Below are 7,629 nucleotides of genomic sequence, written 5' to 3' on the forward strand. Positions count from 1 at the left end.
GGTCCGACCAAGAGTATCGAAATGCTACTGAAGCCAAGAATGCGGCATACAGAGCGACCCTGCAATCAGAAGCAATGAGCCAGATAAAGGAGAGGTATCGGTAGAAAAGGAGAGAAGAAACATCTACTCCGCAGGAAGAAAGGGCGAATGGAAAGACGTGATTGCGAGCGAGTTGAGATGTACAGGAGTCAGAATGAAGTCTGGAAATTCTACCAAAGGATCAATCACCAAACCAATGGCTTTGGTGCAGGCACATCCTCCTGCAGAGAAAAGGAGGGACATCTGGTAACTGATACAGATAGTGTGCTGAACATTTTACCCAGCTGCTTGTGTCCGACGATGGCGACGAAGAGGATACCGCAGAATCAATTCCTGATGATGGTAACGAATGTTTAACTCCTAGTCAGAAGTATGTCCAAGTAGCGTAGTGACTCCACTGAAGAACAACAAGGCAGCAGGAGCCGATGGGTTGCCCGCTGAACTATTTAAGTTCGGAGGCGATACGCTGACAGGCGTATGCATCAGCTTGTCTACGCGATCTGACATACCATGTCCCGTACACAAGAAAGGAAATAAGACGGAATGTGCCAACTACAGAGGAATAAGTTTCCTCCCCATCGCATACAAGATACTTTCGAGCGAACTGTGTGAAAGATGAAATAAGATAATTGGGCACTATCAATGCGGTAAATCCACCATACACCAGATATTCACAATGGGCCAAATGCTGGAAATGACGCGAGAAGTATACGTTTAAAGGTATTTCAAGCCATGTCTGAATTTGGTATTCCTGCAAAATTTATAAGACTCTGCAGGATGACTCTTGCTGATACACGTTCCTCAGTAAGAATGAATCTCTTCGAATCATTCTTGAAATCGAAGGTATTGAGGTTTCAGACAAGGAGATAGCTTATCGTTTGATCCTTTAAATATCCTGCTGAAGAAGACTTACTAGAAGCAGATGCGAATAGATATGGCACAGAATACATGCTACTCACCTATGTCGGCCACCGAAAGTAGTAACTGCAGCCTTGCAAAGAGTCGAAAGAGAATCAGTGAAAGTGGGTCTGGCGGTAAATGGAGATAAGACAAAATGGATGGTATCAACTCCTAAACGCCTTCTATATCCGAACAGATACGAAAAAGGAGAAAGTTGGAAACCATAACTTTGAGATAGTCGGCAACTTTATTTACCTCGGAACCGCCAGTTAGCATTGATGGAGAATATCGGCGTCGTATGAACCACGAACTGTATGAGCTATATAACGACATTGGCATAGTTAAACGTATCAAAATACAACGGTTGCATAGGCTAAGTCATGTTGAGATCACGATGGTACATGCAAACCGGAATGGCCAAGAGTCCGATGGAAAGATCAAGTGCTGAGAGACACCTCGAAACTTGGTATCAGAGATTGTAGAAGGAGCGCAGAAGATCTGGGCGCTTGGAATGCTATTCTACATTCGGCTAATGGGACAAATGTTCTGTCATAGCCAATTAAAGTAAGTAATGACGAGCACAATTGCGGGTTCATAGTTTTAAGTTTTCTATTCAATGTTAATGATATTCAATTTTCATAAAAACACTGAAAGCCTGTGGCTCTTCGTGTAGGTTTAATGTACAAAATTTGCAACAGTTTTATGGGGATTTTTGAAAAGCGCTCTGCTACAGCTCCAACTCTGCGACAGTCTGTCCGTCCATCCGTTTTTCTATCAATTTGTCGAGTAGTTCGTGCTTGTAACTGATAAATGCCATTAGTGAGTGGTAGTTGCTTTATGAAGCAACGTTGGTGGCGTCGTTGACGAAATTGCTTTCAAACCGAGAAGCGATAGCAGGCAGAATAGAAACACAAAACAAGAAAAACTAATTGTAAATTATAGATATGACCGAGAAAAAGAGTGACGCTAGGCAACGTTGGCTTGAAATGAATGTACCTAACCCGTTCCAACTGCCATTGCGCCCCACGTTCCCCACCTCTTATCCCACACCAAGTGAGCAAACTGAGACATGAGTGACGAGCGGAAATTGTCATAATGCAGGGCAAAACGAACGAGTATGTTAAACAAACCGAGGAGCGATGGTTATGCTCACAATTTTTGACGCTAAAGGATAAATAATAACAGCATTTTTGTAATTTATTGCAAATAAGTTCAACTAGACATTAATTCTAACCCACATTTTTAGCTGCACATACTCCCATACTCGTACCACATGCTCGCCTTGATCATTTCCCCTCATTGGTAGCATGGATATACGATATGATACACAATTAAAATTCTTTGGGGACAATTCATGACATTCATTCCGTTACTGCTACCAATAAAATGTGGGTTAAGGGAGTACCACCTGCCTACCTTTTTCCAATCTATTTTTATTACCACCACAAATGACATTACGATTCAGTGCTTCGCAAAAACTTCTATCACCGGATTTCGTCGAAGCCTATTAATAAGATATTGGCAAAAGCCTCCCAATGGCAGAGCATTGTGTTCGCAAGCATGTGTTTCACTGGAGTTTGTTTGAAGTTATTCAACATTCACCCCAATTAGTAGTTAAAGCTACATCCATTCCATTTAAAGCACATGGACTTATGTCTAAAATTATTCGAACATTCAATTCGCGCAAAAGTTTTTAAATTAGGTTCCTGAAATTTAGCAGATCTATAAACCAAATCTTTTACATAGCTTTGTGCGCTCTTTAATTTTGATCGCTCTAGGGTTAAAAGTAAACAGCGGTTGGTGTGGTTTATGGAAAGTCTCAGGTTAAGTGGGCGTTTGTCCTGCTTTTGACGGGATTGTCCGGTTTTTCTGAAGTTTATTACACTTTTATTCACAATGCCACAAAATCCCGCTTTTCTTAAACAGACAGTTCAGTTAAGTTAAGTTAAGAAGGGTTGAATAGAGGGTGCGTATATTAATCCGTCCTTTGTCACTATGGACATAAACCTAAGCCAGTAATAGGCTTGTTGTGCGCTCTAAATACTAAGAAGTAACCTCGTCAAGTACCGGTGTCTCTTAGCCGGGAAAGCCGGGCAATGACATAGGAAATGCTCCAACGCCTCATCATCTTCCTCACATGCTATCACTTGCCGCACTGATTTTGCATAAGTGAGTTCGTAGTCCTAGGTGTCCCGTTATGATATCGAAAGCTATACTAACCTCCTTCTTTCTTCCTTTCAGTAATAGTATCATCCTCACATGATCCGGATCCTCCCTTAACTCGAACTGAGTCACCTCTAAAGGCTTCGTGTTCACCAAGTTTATTGAGGTCACTCCTCTTATACTGCCAAATCGTCTCAATACCTGGGTTCTTAACGCAGACCCCCAAGGCTTACTTTGTCCTCTTGATTTATCTGTATAGCATGTTTTCCCAGATGACAATACAAGAGTTCCGTCAATCCAAGACTGTGCCTCTGACAGCAGTGTCTCGTACTCAACCTCAAGTGTCACCTCAGGTATCCAATCGGAAACCTCTTCCCTTCCTTCCAGATTTCCTATTGTCGCCTCGATTATACCGCGATGGTATGAGCTGCTCCCATCCTCAATCCATTCTCCCATTGCCTCACAGTCTCATAGCCGCAGTGGTTGCCTCACACTTAATCTGTATGTCAAAGAGTCGAATATCTAGAATAGTCTACAGTGCCTTTGTGGGCTTGGTCCTCATCGCTCCGTCTATGCCAAGACAACATGTTTCCTGAATCTGTTGTAAAGGGTGATTTTTTTGAGGTTAGGATTTTCATGCATTAGTATTTGACAGATCACGTGGGATTTCAGACATGGTGTCAAAGAGAAAGATGCTCAGTATGCTTTGACATTTCATCATGAATAGACTTACTAACGAGCAACGCTTGCAAATCATTGAATTTTATTACCAAAATCAGTGTTCGGTTCGAAATGTGTTCAAATTTTGACAAATTTTGTTCAGCGATGAGGCTCATTTCTGGTTGAATGGCTACGTAAATAAGCAAAATTGCCGCATTTGGAGTGAAGAGCAACCAGAAGCCGTTCAAGAACTGCCCATGCATCCCGAAAAATGCACTGTTTGGTGTGGTTTGTACGCTGGTGGAATCATTGGACCGTATTTTTTCAAAGATGCTGTTGGACGCAACGTTACGGTGAATGAACACATTTCGAATCGAACACTGATTTTGGTAATAAAATTCAATGATTTGCAAGCGTTGCTCGTTAGTAAGTCTATTCATGATGAAATGTCAAAGCATACTGAGCATCTTTCTCTTTGACACCATGTCTAAAATCCCACGTGATCTGTCAAATACTAATGCATGAAAATCCTAACCTCAAAAAAATCACCCTTTATTATCCTTACGATGCACTTTTTCTCCATCGCAGTCCACCAAACTACTGAGGCGTAAGTAAGTATTGATCTAATCACGCTCTTGTAGAGCCAGTGGACTATTCTCGGATTCAGGCCCCATTTCGGGCCCAACATCTGTGTGCCTTTTTAGTACGCTCCTGAATGTGACACTTCCAATTCAGTTTCCTGTTCAAGATTACTTCTTACACTCTAAGTATTTGACCTTGTCAAATATCGAAATCGTTCTATTGAGGAAACGTGGTGCGTCACGTCGGTCAGATTTCGGTCTTCTCTGGGTTAACATTGAGACCCCTAGGCCTAGCCCAGTCGTATGATATATCCATGACCCGTTCGGCTTTTCTGTATGGCTGATTCGGATTATTACCTTTCAGAAGTGTTATAACTTTGTCTGCGTGGCAGACGCGTACAAATCCCTGCTCAGTCAGCATCCGTAATAGGTTATTTATGGTGGTCACCCATAGGAGTGGTAATAAAATGCCCCCTGTGGCGTGCCTTGTGCTTTCCCCCTACATTTATGTCAAGGGATCCATAATTCATCTACCTGTTCCTAAGCATACGTTTCCGGTCTAAGGATTAGATCAATGTATCGGTCCGCACATTGTTAAAAGCCCCCTCCATATTAATGCATACCTCCAATGTGTTCTCCTTGACATCGAAGGATTCTTCTATTTTATGCACAAACTGGTACAGGGCAGTCTCCACTGACCTTCCCTTGACATAATGATGCTGTTTGTATTTAAGCAGTTCGCTGGATGTCCTACTCTTTATCATGGTATCTACAATACGTTCCAGGGTTTTGGGTAGAAAGGCCTTTGGATGTCACATAACTTGCCTTGACGTGCTTGGGTATAAAAATCATCCTTGCCTACTGCCAGGCTTTCGACCACGGCGGCGTCGTTAACGCTATCGACCTGTTCGCAGAAAAGCTTCCAGGAGGCACGGTTTGCCGTTCTGATAATCTTATTGTATTCTTTCAGCCGTGTTTAGTATACATCCCAGTAAACTTCTGCTTTTTACTTCTTCTTGGACAATCTAAATTATCATGCGCAAGCCTTCTTATGAGCAGTCTTCCGAATTTTGTCCAGTCCATTTTCAACTTATTACGAAAACTTATCGGATTCGACACTGGTCGTGCTTTATACCTGATGTAGCAATGATCTGAGAACGAGTGCTCCATGGAAACCTCCTCCCTAATCCCATTAACAAAGGTAGCGTTGTAACCAATATCAAGTGTTATTAGGTTTTAAGAATTCTGCCAGGGCTTGGCCCCGTTGTTACTACCCCACAAAATGTGGTGAGAGTTAGCATCACCCCATTTTAGAACCTCATTTCCTGTCTGTTGTGCTTTCCTCAACAGCCAAAGAGCTGAAAGGCAGATAAAGTGGTGATAAGCTCCTCCGTCTCCCTGTCACAGTACTGTTGCAACTGGCTTTGACAACTCTGGGGAAATTATGAAATTAAAATTTTTATGACAAATGACACAGGTCCTCGGCCGAGGATCACTGTTAGCAGAGAATAATTGATAGTTCATATGGTTCAGTCCAGAAACCTTGTTCTGGGTCGTCCATGGCTCCTGAAGTGTATGGCAATAATAATCTTGCCCTTGCCGATTTATCTGGATGACCTCAATCATTGCTCCTCCAGTAAATGGGCATCTTGGAAGTGAGTAATCGTCTCATCGTCTGCTCTCTTTTTTAGATTTTAGACTGCATTGAGTTTTCTGTCACTGCACTGCCTGGTGTTTTAGTACTAGGATCTTTGCTTATCCTAGTATTCTCAATATTGACAGAGTCGGCTATTGTCTCGTCGTCGGCCCCCTATTCGTTAGGCGGTATTGAGTGTCCTGCCACTGCACTGCCTTATGGCTCAATATGAGCATATACACCAATCCTAGTCTTTTATACCCTCCACCATAAGATGGGGGGTATACTAATTTCGTCATTCTGATTGTAACTACTCGAAATATTCGTCTGAGACCCTATAAAGTATATATATTCTTGATCGTCGTGAAATTTTATGTCGATCTAGCCATGTCCGTCCGTCTGTTCGTCCGTCCGTCCGTCCGTCTGTCTGTCGAAAGCACGCCAACTTCCGAAGGAGTAAAGCTAGCCGCTTGAAATTTTGCACAAATACTTCTTATTAGTGTAGGTCGGTTGGTATTGTAAATGGGCCATATCGGTCTATGTTTTGATATAGCTGCCATATAAACCGATCTTGGGTCTTGACTTCTTGAGCCTCTAGAGTGCGCAATTCTTATCCGATTGGGATGAAATTTTGCACGACGTGTTTTGTTATGATGTGCAACAACTGTGCCAAGTATGGTTCAAATAGGTTTATAACCTGATATAGCTGCCATATAAACCGATCTTGGGTCTTGACTTCTTGAGCCTCTAGAGGGCGCAATTCTTTTCCAATTTGTATGAATTTTGGCACGAAGTATTTTGTTATGATATCCAACAACTGTGCCAAATATGGTTCAAATCGGTTCATAACCTGATATAGCTGTCATATAAACAGATCTGGGGACTTGACTTCTTGAGCTTCTAAAGGGCGCAATTCCTATCCGATTTGGCTGAAATTTCGCAAGACGTTTTTTATTGTTACTTTCAACAACTATGTCAAATAAAGTACAAGTCGGTTCATAACCTGATTTAGCTGCCATATAAACCGATCTGGGATCTTGACTTCTTGAGCCTCTTTAATCTATTTCAGAGTTATTTTGTGAGAATATTTGGTTTGACAAATATTTAAATATTTCTTAAAGTGCAAAACTGAGTGCATGTGCCAATTTTGTTTACTATTTTTTGCAAGGACTAAAAAAAGGAATTGATTTTGTACTATTTTTGACTTTTATATCCTCCACCATAGAATGAGGGTACACTAATTTCGTCATTCTATTTGTAACTCCTCGAAATATTCGTCTAAGACCCCATAAAGTATATATATTCTTGATCGTCATTTTAAGTCGATTTAGCCATGTCCGTCCGTCCGTCCGCCGGTCTGTCGAAAGCACGCTAACTTTCGAAGGAGTAAAGCTAGCCGCTTGAAATTTTGCACAAATACTTTTTATTAGTGTAGGTCGGTTGGGATTGTAAATGTACCAAATCGGTCCATGTTTTGATATAGCTGCCATATAAACCGATCTTGGATCTTGACTTCTTGAGCGCCTAGAGGGCGCAATTCCTATCCGTTTTGGCAGAAATTTTGCACGACGTGTTTTAGTATGACTTCCAGCAACTGTGCTAAGTATGGTCTTAATCGGTTCATAACCTGATATAGCTGTCATATACACC

General features: G+C 41.8%; 1 long non-coding RNA gene across 1 annotated transcript; it reads right to left on the minus strand.

Annotated features, from left to right (window-relative positions):
- Positions 1-620: 620 nt before the first annotated feature.
- LOC131996304 (uncharacterized) lies at positions 621-1,748 on the minus strand. The gene is made up of 3 exons (XR_009397755.1): positions 1,195-1,748; positions 999-1,121; positions 621-934 (listed from the first exon to the last, which is right to left on the minus strand). It is a non-coding gene; the product is annotated as an uncharacterized LOC131996304 (long non-coding RNA).
- Positions 1,749-7,629: the final 5,881 nt, after the last annotated feature.

Source organism: Stomoxys calcitrans, chromosome 3 (assembly GCF_963082655.1).
Source record: "Stomoxys calcitrans chromosome 3, idStoCalc2.1, whole genome shotgun sequence".
NCBI classification, from domain to species: domain Eukaryota; kingdom Metazoa; phylum Arthropoda; class Insecta; order Diptera; family Muscidae; genus Stomoxys; species Stomoxys calcitrans.